This window comes from Notolepis coatsorum (assembly GCF_963971535.1).
Source record: "Notolepis coatsorum genome assembly, chromosome: 19".
Classification (NCBI taxonomy): Eukaryota; Metazoa; Chordata; class Actinopteri; order Aulopiformes; family Paralepididae; genus Notolepis; species Notolepis coatsorum.
The window spans coordinates 82,054,428-82,070,009 of NC_140183.1; the positions used below are offsets into that span (position 1 = coordinate 82,054,428).

Here is a 15,582-nt window from a genome sequence, read left to right on the forward strand (position 1 = left end):
TGAAAATACTCACGTAAAGTCGCTTGAAAATGTTTACTTAAGTACAGTACTTGAGTAAAAAAATACTTAGTTACTTTCCACCACTGCTATTCAGAGCTCTGACAAGGGATCCGTTGTTGTGTCGTGGCTGAGAGTGTGTGGCGAGGCTGACTGTTGTAAGTGTCTGGTGTCAGTGTATCGAGTCCTGAGTATACAGTCCACTGCGCTGTCATCTTGGTCGTGGCCCCTATCGGATTTTGACTGGAGTTATATTTTCCTTTTCAAAAGAACCACCTGATCTGTGATATAAAAAAGAAATGAAGTGGCTGACCCCAGATATCAGTATATACAGGGACAACCCCCACCCTGCTCTGTGGCGAATACTAGGAAGTTGTGTACTTTCTTCTTCTGCTGCTGTTACTACATGGACCACGTGGGGGCAGGATCCTCACGCGTGAGCGCAGCAGAGGAGCCTACAGCACAGCATGGAGAGTAGGCGCCTGTACGCAGCGCTACAGTGCAGACTGTGGTTAGTTATATTGTGGCTGGAGCTGCCCGTATGCCCAGTGTGAGGAAACATTCCAGCCTTCCAGTCATTCTACCGATATACCAAAAGGATTCTTGCCAACTGACTGTAATACACACAAGAAAACATGTTTTCAATTAAAGTAAATGGACATTTCTAATCAATCAACATTTTAACTCCATGTCTTTCAGTCTTGTGGGAGAATGGTATGTTTTGTCTCTATAGCAACATAGCTAAATCTATTTGTTTGTTTTTTTATCACTCTGACTGCCTCTCTCTCTCTCTCTCTCTCTCTCTCTCTCTCTCTCTCTCTCTCTCTCTCTCTCTCTCTCTCTCTCTCTCTCTCTCTCTCTCTCTCTCTCCCTGTGTTTGTCCCTTTTTCCTTTTCTGGTGAGTCTAATGTGACCTGACAGCAGGGCCTGTTTTAGGCATAGGCAGTATAGGCAAATGCTAAGGGTGCCACCACCCAGAGGTGGCAACAAAAAAGATAATTTTTTTTTTTTTAAATATAATTGTATTTTTTTTTTACTAATACTACTAGTTATTTCGAAATACTGAAGTCTTATCTATAGTACAGGTCTAACGTTTATAACAATCACACAGAAAATTAGTGTTTTACAATGGCTCATTAATTTGGACGGCGAGTGAGAAATTCTCCAAACAAACAACTTCTTCGTCTTCTTCTCTCCTTTTACCGTGTGGAACAGAACAGCCCTTGCGTAATATACCATTAGCTCCAGAATTTCATTGGCTACAAAAACGGTCAATCATACCGGAAGTGGTAATGGAACTGGAAGCACGAACTGCTTGTGTCAATCGAACTGCGGCCATTTTAGATGTGTCAAGAATACAGCGCTAGGCCGACAGACGGACGGACCATATAAGGGCTTTCTAACGTTAACAGGATATTCTACAGTAATATCAACATGTCGAAAAGACTAAAACAGTCCGGTGCTCAGGAAAGAAAAAGAAGAGGAGGAACAATGCGAAAAGGGTAGAGGTACAGTAATGTTAATGTGATGAAATTAATTGTTGACTAGTGGAACAGTGGAACAGAGTGTAATGTTAACTTTCGAGCTTACTTTTGGACGACAGTAACGTTAGCTAAAAATACAGACTAGTGGCTACTGCGTGCATAACAGTAGCCTACATAAAATAAAAGTAGGCTACATAACAACTAATAAAAATAAGAAAACTAGTACCAGTCATCATCAGGGACATTAGGTATATTCAGCAGGTGTTACAATCCTGTGTCATATCGTAGGCAAAATTTTTATTGACATCTGTTTATCCTGTAATAAAAAAAATGCTATTCCTTTTCTGTGAGGTTTCTGTCCTTGCGCTCTCACTCGTTCTGTTCCTTTAACCACCCTCGCTATGTTTTCATTCAGTTTCTGTCAATTGGTTCTATCCCCTCGTTCACACGTTTCTCCCCGTTGACGTCATCAGAGACGTCGCTGTTTGGTTCTCTCACTTCCCCACGCTTTTCAATCAATCGATCCCTCATTATTTATACCCCGTTTCTCCCCACCCTAAGTTGTTGGATCGTCTTGTTTTGTCGCCTTGATTTGTCTCTGGATATTTTTTCCCCGTTGCTGTTGCTGCTGCTTTTTTCTCTGTGCTGTTCTCCAGGAATTCCTAGAAGCCTTCGCTTGGATACCTGCTCCCGTGGCGCGCGCTCGCCTCCACTGTTGTTCCAGTTCCAATTACGCATCTCGTCTGGGTGAGTTATCTATTTGACTGTTCTTGACCTATTCCGTTTTTCGTGTGTAAACTTACACTGAAGACTACCACCTTTTTGTCAGACAGTCACTCACCCAGCCATTTATCTATTTTTGCTTGTTCCTTTATGGAATGATATTTTGGGATCTACCATCTCCCTCTGTGTGCTAGCTCACACCGAAGATATTATTCCACAATTGGACTGTGTGTTTACATGAAGATATCCACTGTGTGTTTGCTCACACCGAAGATATTATTTCACAATTGGACTGTGTGTTTACATGAAGATATTCACTGTGTGTTTACATGAAGATATTCACTGTGTGTTTACATGAAGATATTCACTGGGACTGTGTTTGGAGTTAGCTCACTGTGTTGTTAACACGAAGAGTTTCACTTGGGCTGTTTTTGGAATTGTGCTCTCTGTGTTGTTAACACGAAGAGATTCACTTGGGCTGTGTTTGGAACTGTGCTCACTGTGTTGTTAACACGAAGAATTGTACACCCTGTTCTCCTGCTCGTTTAAGACTGCTCTGTCACTGACTCGTTCCCTCTCTCCCTCTCTCGGTCTCGCCACAACATCTGAGAACCCGCCGAGAGGATTCTGCAGAGCGGTTCAGAAGTCAACACCTGCTTCCCAAGACAACCCTCACGGGAGAAGCTGCAGAGCAGCAGAACATTGCCCCTTGATCATTGTACCTGTCTTGTTTGACCTGCTTTCCCTGTTTCTCTTATTCTTAGTACCAAATAAACAAGCCCTCGTATTTGGCAACTCTGAATCCTACTCTCTTGTGTCGTTGCGTTTGGGGTCGGTGTCAAACCATAACATTACGATCCAACCAACAATATGACGACCCCAGCCGACACAGAGAGGGTCAAAACCGCACTTGCTATTCAAGTCGAGTTGACCAGGGATCACGGTCTCCAATTAGAGCGGGCCGCGGCTGCGGTGCAAGACCTCAGGGACCAGGTCTTGCCTATGCAGGGTTCTATGGCCGCTATGGCGGGACAACAGTCCGAGATTCTCGCTCAGCTTAACTCGCTGGGCGACGCCGTTAACACTTTTCATCTCTCATACCCTTCAGGAACATTCCCCGCAGCCCCAGCAGATCTCGCACCTCGGGAACCCCATCTCTCCGTCCCACGGCTGTTCGACGGTAATCCCGAGGAGTGTGCCACATTCATCATGCAATGTGAGTTGGTTTTCCGTCATCAACCAAGCCGTTTTTCTGCTCATGGGTCCCGAGTGGCTTTTATAACCAACCTACTTTCAGGCCATGCTGCCCAGTGGGTCACTTCCTCCTGGGCAATGGAAGCAGATTTTTTGTTCTCCTACCCAGACTTCGTGGCGGAGCTCCGCAGAGTGTTCCACCATCCAGCCCGAGGTCTGGACCCTGGAGCCCGGTTGGGGACCTTCCGACAAGGGAGCGGCAGGGTGACGGACTATGTCATAGAGTTTCGACTGGCGGCGGTGGAGAGTGGATGGAACGAACCTGCTCTTCGCCTAACCTTCATAAGGGGGCTCAGTGACGCAGTCCGGGACCAGCTCGCTACCAGGGAGGTGCCCGACTCCCTCGAGGAGCTGTTTAGCCTTGTCATCCGTATTGACGGACGCCTCCTGGAGAGAAGGCGCGAGAGGACCCGACTGTCTCCTCCTGAAGCACCCCGGACTCCTGGACGCCCCGTCCCCAACACTACTGATGGTAACAGACTTCCCCGTCCGGTGCGCGAAGAGGAACCCATGCAGCTGGGACGCTCTCATCTGAGCCAGGCGGAGCGTCAGGCAAGGCTCAGGTCCGGTCTCTGCCTCTACTGCGGAGGTGTGGGACACCGTATCGCCGACTGCCCTACCCGGCCAAAAGATCGGGCTCACCAAGACCCCGGGAGATCCTGGTGAGCCGTTTTTCCCAGTCCCAGCGCCGCTCACCACCTGACCATCTGATGAGCGTCACCCTGGCCTGGGGGGACCAACGTGCCACGGTGGAGGCCCTCATCGACTCTGGGGCAGACGAGAACTTCCTCGACTTCGAGTTTGCCACCCAAGCCAACATACCTCTTGAGGCCCTTATGAGGCCCTTGGAGATCTTTTCGTTGGACCAACACCGCCTGGCCGACATCTCTCAACGCACCGGCCCAGTCGTGCTGACCATCGCTGGGAACCACGTCGAGAGAATCCAGTTCCTCATTACCCAATCCCCCCTTGTCCCGGTGGTCCTGGGTAGGCCCTGGCTCGCGCTGCACGAGCCCCACATCGCCTGGTCCTCCGGTACCATCAGGGGCTGGAGCTCCTCCTGTCACGCCCGCTGTCTGCAGGCGGCGTCCTGTCCCCCGCCCCGGAGACCGGCTGGTGAGTTGCCCCCGGACCCCTCGTCCATTCCTCCCGAGTACCACGACCTCATGGAGGTATTCAGTAAGACCAGGGCTCAGGCCCTTCCACCTCACCGCCCCTATGACTGCGCCATCGACCTCCGCCAAGGGGCTCCCCTTCCCGGCAGCCGCCTCTACAGTCTGACTGTCCCGGAGAAGAAGGCGATGGATCTCTACATCTCTGAGTCGTTGGAAGCAGGACTCATTCGGCCTTCCTCCTCCCCGGTGGCAGCCGGGTTCTTCTTTGTTGGTAAGAAGGATGGGGACCTGCGACCCTGCATCGACTATCGTCAGCTCAACGAGATCACCATCAAGAACAAATACCCCCTACCTCTCATGAGCTCCACCTTCGAGCCACTGACCCAGGCCTCGTTCTTCACCAAGCTGGATCTCCGAAGTGCCTACCATCTTGTCCGTATTCGTGAGGGCGATGAATGGAAGACCGCCTTCAAGACCCCCAGGGGCCACTATGAGTACCTTGTGATGCCGTTCGGCCTCACCAACGCCCCGGCGGTATTCCAGGCACTCATGAACGATGTCCTCCGTGACATGCTGGAGGTGTTCGTGGTGGTGTACCTGGACGACATTCTTATCTTTTCCAGGACCCTCGAGGAACACATCCTGCATGTCCGTCGGGTGCTGGAGCGCCTCCTCCACAATCGGCTCTTCGTCAAGGCGGAGAAGTGCCGTTTCCACTCCAACTCCGTCGAGTACCTGGGCTTCATCGTTGAGAAGGGCTTGACCCGAGCGGATCCTCGCAAGATCCAGGCTGTGGAGGATTGGCCGGAACCCACCACTCGGAAGGAGTTACAGAGTTTCCTCGGGTTCGCCAACTTCTACCGAAGGTTCATCCGGAACTACAGTCAAGTGGCGGAGCCTCTTACCAAGCTGACCTCCCCCGCTCTGCCGTTCGACTGGTCCCCAGCGGCATGCGCTGCGTTCCGCTCCCTCAAGAGAAGGTTCACTTCCGCCCCTATCCTGCTCCACCCTGACCCCAAGAGACAGTTCATCGTGGAGGTGGACGCCTTGGATTCTGGTCTGGGCGCTGTCCTATCCCAACGTTCTCCTTCCGACCAGAAGGTACATCCTTGCGCCTTCTACTCGCGTCGCTTCCTCCCCGCCGAGAGGAACTACGACACCGGCAATCGGGAGCTACTGGCGGTCGTGGCTGCGCTGGAGGAGTGGCGTCATTGGCTTGAGGGTGCCGAGGAGCCTTTTACCATCTGGACGGACCACAAGAACCTAACGTTCATCCGCGCTTCCAGGCGCCTCAACGGTCGGCAGGCGAGATGGGCCAGTTTCCTCAGCCGGTTCGACTTCTCGCTGACCTTCCGCCCCGGTTCCCGCAACACTAAGGCCGACTCTCTGTCCCGGATGCACTCCAAGGGGGCTCCACCCTCTGAGGTCCCATCTCCCATCATCCCGGAGGCCCGAGTGGTTGGAGCCATCACCTTGGGCATCGAGGGTGTGGTGAGGCGTGCCCTTCGCTTCCAACATGCTCCAAGCAACGTCCCTAGGAGCCGTCTCTTCGTCCCCGACTCTGTCCGGTCCCAGGTACTGCTGTGGGGCCATACTAGCCGGTTCGCCTGCCACCCAGGCGTCCATCGCACGTTCTCCTTCCTGGCTCGTCGTTTCTGGTGGCCCACCATGCGGAACGACGTCAAGGAGTTCGTATTGGCCTGCGCGGTCTGTGCCCGCAGCAAGGCCTCTCACCAGGCACCCTCCGGGCTCTTGCAGCCCCTTCCCGTTCCAAGCCGTCCGTGGTCACATGTGGCGCTCGACTTCGTCACTGGTCTACCCTCCTCCCAGGGGAACACCTGCCTTCTGACCGTGGTGGATCGATTCAGCAAGGGGGTCCACCTCGTGGCCCTCTCCAAGCTTCCCTCAGCAGCCGAGACGGCGGACCTCCTGACGTGTTCCGCCTTCACGGCTTTCCCCAGGACATCGTCTCTGACCGGGGGCCCCAGTTCACCTCCCAGGTATGGCGGGCTTTCTGCAAGGGATTGGGGGCAACGGTCAGTCTCTCCTCTGGCTATCATCCCCAGACAAACGGGCAGACGGAGAGGATGAACCAGAGCGTGGAGTCTGCTCTTCGGTGTGTGGCAGCCGAGAGGCCGGCGTCCTGGAGCCGTTTCCTACCCTGGGTTGAGTACTCCATCAACTCAATGGTCAGTTCCGCCACCGGCCTCTCCCCTTTTGAGGCCTCCCTGGGCTACCAGCCCCCTCTTTTTCCTGCACAGGAGACGGAAGTGGCAGTTCCCTCCGTGCAGGTCCACCTCGACCGCTGCCGTCGAGTTTGGGAGATCACCAGGACCGCGCTGCTCCGAACATCTGAGCGCGCCTGTCGTGGTGCCGACCGGCGCCGGGTTCCCGCGCCGACTTACCGCCCTGGGCAGAGGGTGTGGCTCTCCGCGAAGGACCTCCCGCTACGGTCCTCGGCCAAGAAGCTCAACCCCCGCTTCGTCGGGCCTTTCGAGGTCCTGAAAGTACTCAGTCCGGCGGCCCTGCGCCTGAAGCTTCCTGCATCCATGCACATCCACCCCGTGTTCCATGTCTCCCGGGTTAAGCCCGTCTCCCTCTGTCCCCTTATGCCTCCGGCTCCTGATCCGCCGCCTCCTGTGCTAGTGGATGGTCACCCCCAGTGGCAGGTCCGCCGGTTGATGGGCGTTCGTCGGCGGGGCCGGGGGTTCCAATACCTGGTGGACTGGGAGGGTTACGGCCCTGAGGAGCGTAGCTGGGTCTCCCGGCAGCTCATCGTGGATCCCGGCTTGATCACCGACTTCCATCGGGCCCATCCTGACGAGCCGGGTCGGCCTGGTCGCCGGGTGGCTCCCGTGGAGGGGGGGGTACTGTGAGGTTTCTGTCCTTGCGCTCTCACTCGTTCTGTTCCTTTAACCACCCTCGCTATGTTTTCATTCAGTTTCTGTCAATTGGTTCTATCCCCTCGTTCACACGTTTCTCCCCGTTGACGTCATCAGAGACGTCGCTGTTTGGTTCTCTCACTTCCCCACGCTTTTCAATCAATCGATCCCTCATTATTTATACCCCGTTTCTCCCCACCCTAAGTTGTTGGATCGTCTTGTTTTGTCGCCTTGATTTGTCTCTGGATATTTTTTCCCCGTTGCTGTTGCTGCTGCTTTTTTCTCTGTGCTGTTCTCCAGGAATTCCTAGAAGCCTTCGCTTGGATACCTGCTCCCGTGGCGCGCGCTCGCCTCCACTGTTGTTCCAGTTCCAATTACGCATCTCGTCTGGGTGAGTTATCTATTTGACTGTTCTTGACCTATTCCGTTTTTCGTGTGTAAACTTACACTGAAGACTACCACCTTTTTGTCAGACAGTCACTCACCCAGCCATTTATCTATTTTTGCTTGTTCCTTTATGGAATGATATTTTGGGATCTACCATCTCCCTCTGTGTGCTAGCTCACACCGAAGATATTATTCCACAATTGGACTGTGTGTTTACATGAAGATATCCACTGTGTGTTTGCTCACACCGAAGATATTATTTCACAATTGGACTGTGTGTTTACATGAAGATATTCACTGTGTGTTTACATGAAGATATTCACTGTGTGTTTACATGAAGATATTCACTGGGACTGTGTTTGGAGTTAGCTCACTGTGTTGTTAACACGAAGAGTTTCACTTGGGCTGTTTTTGGAATTGTGCTCTCTGTGTTGTTAACACGAAGAGATTCACTTGGGCTGTGTTTGGAACTGTGCTCACTGTGTTGTTAACACGAAGAATTGTACACCCTGTTCTCCTGCTCGTTTAAGACTGCTCTGTCACTGACTCGTTCCCTCTCTCCCTCTCTCGGTCTCGCCACAACATCTGAGAACCCGCCGAGAGGATTCTGCAGAGCGGTTCAGAAGTCAACACCTGCTTCCCAAGACAACCCTCACGGGAGAAGCTGCAGAGCAGCAGAACATTGCCCCTTGATCATTGTACCTGTCTTGTTTGACCTGCTTTCCCTGTTTCTCTTATTCTTAGTACCAAATAAACAAGCCCTCGTATTTGGCAACTCTGAATCCTACTCTCTTGTGTCGTTGCGTTTGGGGTCGGTGTCAAACCATAACATTTTCATATCCTTTACAATTAATTGTTGTAGCAAGCCTTTGGTTTGTTGTGTTACCGTTCATAGTCTCTAAAGTGAGTTTATATAGTTAGTTACATCAGTGTTTTAAAGTGCATATCATTCATGTGAATGCCAAATAAATGTCCCATTATGCTATATTAGTATTGCACTGCAGTTTACTGCTTTATTGGACTCTGTAAATGTAAATCTACATTTCATTGTAATGACAATGTTTAATTACATTTCCATTAATGGACTCTTGACCTTTCTGCATGAGAAGAAGCTGACAGAAATTGACCCCAACATGTGGGTTGGTCTGATCATCTCTGTGGCTCTTCCTGTTACAGTGGCTGCTGCTGCTGTAAGAAGCTTCTCTAAGCTCAAGCTCACCTACATTTACCTGAGATCTACTATTGTGCAAGAACGTCTCAGTGGACTTTCCATCATAAGCATAAATCATGTGGTCTCAAAACTGTTGTCTTATGATGACGTCATAGATGACTTTGCTGCAAGAAAGGTTAGGAAAGTAAGACTGTAAAGTGAGATTGATGAGGGGGCTTCTAAGTGTGTTACAAGTCGAAGCCTTGTGCTTGTGTGCCTTTTGTGTTTGTGTGCAGTACTTGTGTGCAATTATTTATTTGTTTATTTTACTTTATTTAAGTTCATTGTAATTATACTTGACCTTACTTTATTTATGGCAGTAGGCTACTGGTTAATATTAAATAAATATTTATTATAATAATGTCACTTGTTCACTGTTTTGATGTTAACTGTTTGATTTTGTGGGTTATTTTCAATAAAAGAAAAATGTGAAAAACAAAAGTGTGAGTGCATATTATTGGTAGTGAATAAACTGTGATGCAAGGGGGCACCAGATAAAATTCTGCCTAGGGCAGCCAATTGGTCAGAGCCTGCCCTGACAGGATATCATGACCTCGAGCCACCTGAGTCCAGAGAGCAGGAGCACAGACAGAGAGAGAGAGAAAAGAGAGAGAGAGAGTGAAAGAGAGAGAGACAGAGAAAGAGAGAGAGAGAGTGAAAGAGAGAGAGAAAGAGAGAGAGAGACAGACAGACAGAGAAAGCGTGAAGAGAGAGAGAGAAAGAGAGAAAAGAGAGAGAAGATAGAAAATAGACAGACACATTATGTATACATTCACACACACCACACACACACACACACCACACACACACACACACACACACACACACACACACACACACACACACACACACACACACACACACACACACACACACACACACACACACACACACACACACACACACACACACACACACACACACACACACACACACACACACACACACACACACACACACACACACACACACACACACACACACAACATGCAGCCAGATAGCTTTCTACTGAAGGCACATAGAGGAAACTGGTATCTATCTTCTTGTCATAGTAAACAGGACACAGCCATGAGCGGTCGCAAATTCCTGAGCTCCCGGAGCCCTCGTCAATACAGCAAGCAAAAGAGATTTTGCGCACATTTTCTCCTCGTTATGTTTTGGATAACGGATTCGTACCTCTACTCAACGATGAAGCACAACCAGACAGAAGAGGAGAGAAGAGCAAAAATGGAAAAGGAGGTACACAGCGACTTTTATTTCCAAAGCGGCACGGAGCACAAGCACCTGGCCGTGGGGACAGCGACCGTTCACGCAACATTAACGGCCAATCCTGAAAGAAAGAACAGACCCCCGAATGGCAGAATGGACCGAAAGACCTTTTTGTCCCTTATCCTGCTACTCTCGGGAGACATTCATTTAAACCCAGGCCCGGTTTTGACCAGAACTCAGGCTAGAAGACTTGGTCTGGCAACGCAAGAAGCGAGGGAGGTTTCCATCGCAACCAACAACAACATCAACAACTCGACCCGTGGCTACATCCACAGCGCGGACGGCGACTCTCCCCCAATGACGCCGCAGCAGACGAGCACACGTGAGGCAGAGACGAGAGGAGGTGAACCGAGGGTCGAAACCATGACGACCAACTCGACGCAGGATTTAAACATCTCAACGCCCGATAGCCGGCTAGCCAGCAGAGCTAACAGGGAAATCATCCAGGAACAAAGGACTCTGGAACGAGTCCTTTGTTCTACCAGCACGGCGCGGGACCCGACCCCCCCCTCCCCCCTTCCCACCCACGACAACAAAGCCCCCCCGCCCCACTCAGAGGAACAGATCACAAATGAACAATACTTCGAACCTGCCAACATCAATGAAATAACCAACGCCAATGGACTGAACATTTTCCACATTAACATTAACAGCTTAAAAAACAAATTGGATGAAATCAAACAATTATTCATAAATGGTAAGGCAAACATACTGTGCTTCTCAGAAACTAAGCTTGACGATTCTGTAAAAGATCCAGAGATAGAGATTGAGAACTACTCAATAATCAGGAATGATAGGAACAAACATGGAGGTGGCGTCTGTATGTACATACACAAAGACACCAAATTCATCAACAGAAATGACCTGAATCATAAATCAATTGAAACTGTATGGGTGGAAATCCTATTCGAAAGGGCGAAATCCCTACTGGTTGGCGCAATCTACAGGCCGCCAGATCATAGTGGCTTTTATGATACACTTGACGGGTGCTTAGCTGGAGTTGAGGATGTAGACAAAATTCTTATTGGAGACTGGAACACGGATATGCAACGAAAAGATGCACCCGTCTTCAAGTCATTCAGTAGGCTTTGTGATCTGCACGGCCTCAGCCAGCTAATCACCCAACCCACACGTGTATGTGAATCAACTCAGACTACCATTGACCTCATTCTGACCTCCAACAAGTCCAAGATCTCCAATAAAGGGGTTATAGCATGCGGGTTAAGTGATCATTATATGATATTCTGTACTCGCAAAAAGCTAAAACAAAAGGCAGGCTGCCACAAAACAGTCACATCTAGAGACCTCAAAACCTACTCTAGCGAGGCCTTTAACCTTGAACTGGAGAGTCTGGACTGGTCAGATGAACTCAATGGTACACTGGTTGAAGAAACATGGCTTGGTTTCAAAACCAAATTTTCAACAATACTAAACGACATGGCCCCCCTAAGAACCACCAGGGTAAAAAAATCGCGCTGAGCCGTGGATGCACTCCGAAATACTGGCCGCTATGAAAACCAGAGACAAAAAATGCTCTGAGTTTCGAAAAAGTCAGTCAAAGCTTACCAAAAGCACGAGCAGTGAACTCCAAGCCCACGTGACTGAACTCAAACTAGAAAGAAACAGACTAAGAAACGACGTAAACTCCATGATCAAAACTGCAAAAAAGAATTTCATCAATGACAAAACTGAGGAAAACAAAAACAAACCACGTGAACTTTGGAAATTACTCAATAATCAACTAGGATGCAGTAAAAAACTTAAAACCAGATTCTCAAACATAAACATAAAAACGGACAACACGCTCATCACAGACAAGCTGGATGTAGCCAATTACTTAAACATTTTCTTCACAAACATAGCCACAACACTGGTAAACAAACTACCCTCCCACTCAGGGCTTTATGGGGTAGAACACATAGTAGCTTACTACAAAAACCTAGGGGTCCGCAAGGACGACTTCAAGCTGGAAATGGTAACAACAGATGAGGTACTCAATAAACTGAGCGCCCTCCAACCTAACAAGGCCACTGGCCATGACAACATCCCCTCCAAATTCCTCAGAGACTCAGCAGCCGCCATCACCCCAGTCATCACACACATAATAAACCTCTCCATAAAACAGGGACACGTCCCCAAGGACTTCAAAATTGCGAGGGTGACCCCTCTGCACAAAAAGGGCAGCAAATTAGACCCAGGCAACTACCGCCCTGTTTCTATTCTCACCTCCATCTCGAAAGTCATGGAAAACATAGTCTACGAACAGGTCGAAAAGTACCTAGCGGAAAAAAATCTAATCTACGAATTCCAATCTGGCTTCAGAACATCCCACTCCACTGACACATGCCTTCTCTATTTGAATGACCACATCAAACAAGAGGTGGACGCAGGCAAATACTGCGGCATGGTCATGCTGGACCTACAAAAGGCCTTCGACACTGTCAATCACTCCATTCTGATTGACAAGCTAAAAGCAATTGGTTTTGATAGTCTATCAGTGAGCTGGATGCAATCCTACCTTGAGGGGAGGGAACAGATGGTGGAGGTAAACGGTACCCTATCCCCCCCCCTCACAGTGAGCTGTGGTGTTCCACAAGGAAGCATACTAGGACCGCTACTGTTCCTAATTTATGCAAATGACATGTCGTCAGCTTGTGACTGCAACTTGTTCCTGTTTGCGGACAACTCAGCCCTGCTGGTCTCTGACAAGAACAAGTTACAGGTTGAAAAAACCCTCAGCTCGGAACTAGGCAAAATCTGCATATGGCTCGCAGACAACAAACTATCATTACACATGGGCAAAACAGAGTCCATTCTCTTCGGTTCAAATAACAAACTCAGCAAGACCGACGACTTCTCAGTTACAGTGGGTGACAATATTGTCACAAGGAAAGATGAAATTACCTACCTGGGTTGTGGGTTCCATCCTAGAGGCTAATCTCTCCTGTGACAAAATGGCATCCAGTGTAATAAAAAAAGTCAACCAACGAACTCGATTCTTGTACCGGATCTCCTCTCTGGTAAACAAGAATACCCTGAAGACTCTGGCAGGAGCACTCATTCAAGGGTACTACGACTATGCTTGCACCTCATGGTACCAAAGCACCTCAAAGGCGCTAAAAACAAACTTACAAACATCTCAAAACAAACTGGTCAGACTACTGCTTGACCTTACTCCTAGAACCCACCTCACCCCTGCCCACTTTGACAACCTAGGATGGCTTAGAGTAGACGACAGAGTACAGCAACTTGCAATGGGCCTGGTCTACAAGATACACTACACGACCAAGGTACCCATGTACATGTCAAAATACTTCCCAAAGGTCAGTGAATACCACGATCACAACACCAGAGGGAGCGCCACAAATCATGTTAAACCCAGATTCGGCTCAAATAAGGGACTAAACACGTTTCGCAATTATGCCACATCAATGTGGAACGCCCTACCCAAAGCTGTAAAGGAATGTGGATCACTACCCACTTTCAAAACCACTCTCAAGGGACACCTACGGGAGACTGCAATTCAAAACTGGCCCCTGTAAATGTCCTAACCCAACCCCCTCCAATGTACAGTCATTTACCTAGTATGGTTTTGTCAATAGTCCAATGTACAATTTTGCTTGTTTGTACAGTGTCTCCCCCCCCCCTCAATGTACAGTTTTGCTTGTTTATACAGTGTTTCTCCCCCCCCCCCCCAACCACCTCCAATGTAAATTACCCAGTATGGTTGACAATATCCCAATGTACCCAACCCCCCCCACACAACCCCACCCAACCTCCTCCAATATACAGTTTCTACGTAAAATGTATATACTCCCTTTTCTTGACTCCTTCTGTATCACAAACAGTACTGTATTTACAAATCTGGTATGTCATAAATGTATAGATGTAGCAGTACTGAATATCTGTATGTCATGTATGTCATATATGTCCTGATGAATTGAAAATGGGGGACGACTCAGCCCTGCTGGTCTCTGACAAGAACAAGTTACAGGTTGAAAAAACCCTCAGCTCGGAACTAGGCAGAATCTGCATATGGCTCGCTGATAACAAACTATCATTACACATGGGCAAAACAGAGTCCATTCTCTTCGGTTCAAATAACAAACTCAGCAAGACCGACGGCTTCTCAGTTACAGTGGGTGACAATATTGTCACAAGGAAAGATGAAATTACCTACCTGGGTTCCATCCTAGAGGCTAATCTCTCCTGTGACAAAATGGCATCAAATGTAATAAAAAAAGTCAACCAACGAACTCGATTCTTGTACCGGATCTCCTCTCTGGTAAACAAGAACACCCTGAAGACTCTGGCAGGAGCACTCATTCAGGGGTACTACGACTATGCTTGCACCTCATGGTACCAAAGCACCTCAAAGGCGCTAAAAACAAAATTACAAACATCTCAAAACAAACTGGTCAGACTACTGCTTGACCTTACTCCTAGAACCCACCTCACCCCTGCCCACTTTGACAACCTAGGATGGCTTAGAGTAGACGACAGAGTACAACAACTTGCAATGGGCCTGGTCTACAAGATACACTACACGACCAAGGTACCCATGTACATGTCAAAATACTTCCCAAAGGTCAGTGAATACCACGATCACAACACCAGAGGGAGCTCCACAAATCATGTTAAACCCAGATTCGGCTCAAATAAGGGACTAAACACGTTTCGCAATTATGCCACATCAATGTGGAACGCCCTACCCAAAGCTGTAAAGGAATGTGGATCACTACCCACTTTCAAAACCTCTCTCAAGGGACACCTACGGGAGACTGCAATTCAACACTGGCCCCTGTAAATATCCTAACCCAACCCCCTCCAATGTACAGTCATTTACCTAGTATGGTTTTGTCAATAGTTCAATGTACAATTGTGTTTGTTTGTACAGTGTCTCCTCCCCCCCCCCCTCAATGTACAGTGTTACTTGTTTATACAGTGTGCCCCCCGGCCCCCCCCCCCCCCCCAACCACCTCCAATGTAAATTACCCAGTATGGTTGTCAATATCCCAATGTACCCAACCCCCCCCACCCAACCTCCTCCAATGTACAGTTTCTACGTCAAATGTATATACTCCCTTTTCTTGACTCCTTCTGTATCACAAACAGTACTGTATTTGCAAATCTGGTATGTCATAAATGTATAGATGTAGCAGTACTGACTATCTGTATGTCATGTATGTCATATATGTCTATATGAATTGAAAATGGGGGACCCTGATGGAAACAAGACAAACGTCTTTCTCAGGTCTGCA

The 15,582-nt window shown here is 48.9% G+C and overlaps 1 protein-coding gene across 5 annotated transcripts in view; it reads right to left on the reverse strand.

The window, feature by feature from the left end:
* ephb6 (eph receptor B6) overlaps positions 1–15,582 on the reverse strand; it is a 184,171-nt gene that overhangs the window by 23,896 nt on the left and 144,693 nt on the right. The gene's annotated exons all lie outside the window — the stretch shown is intronic.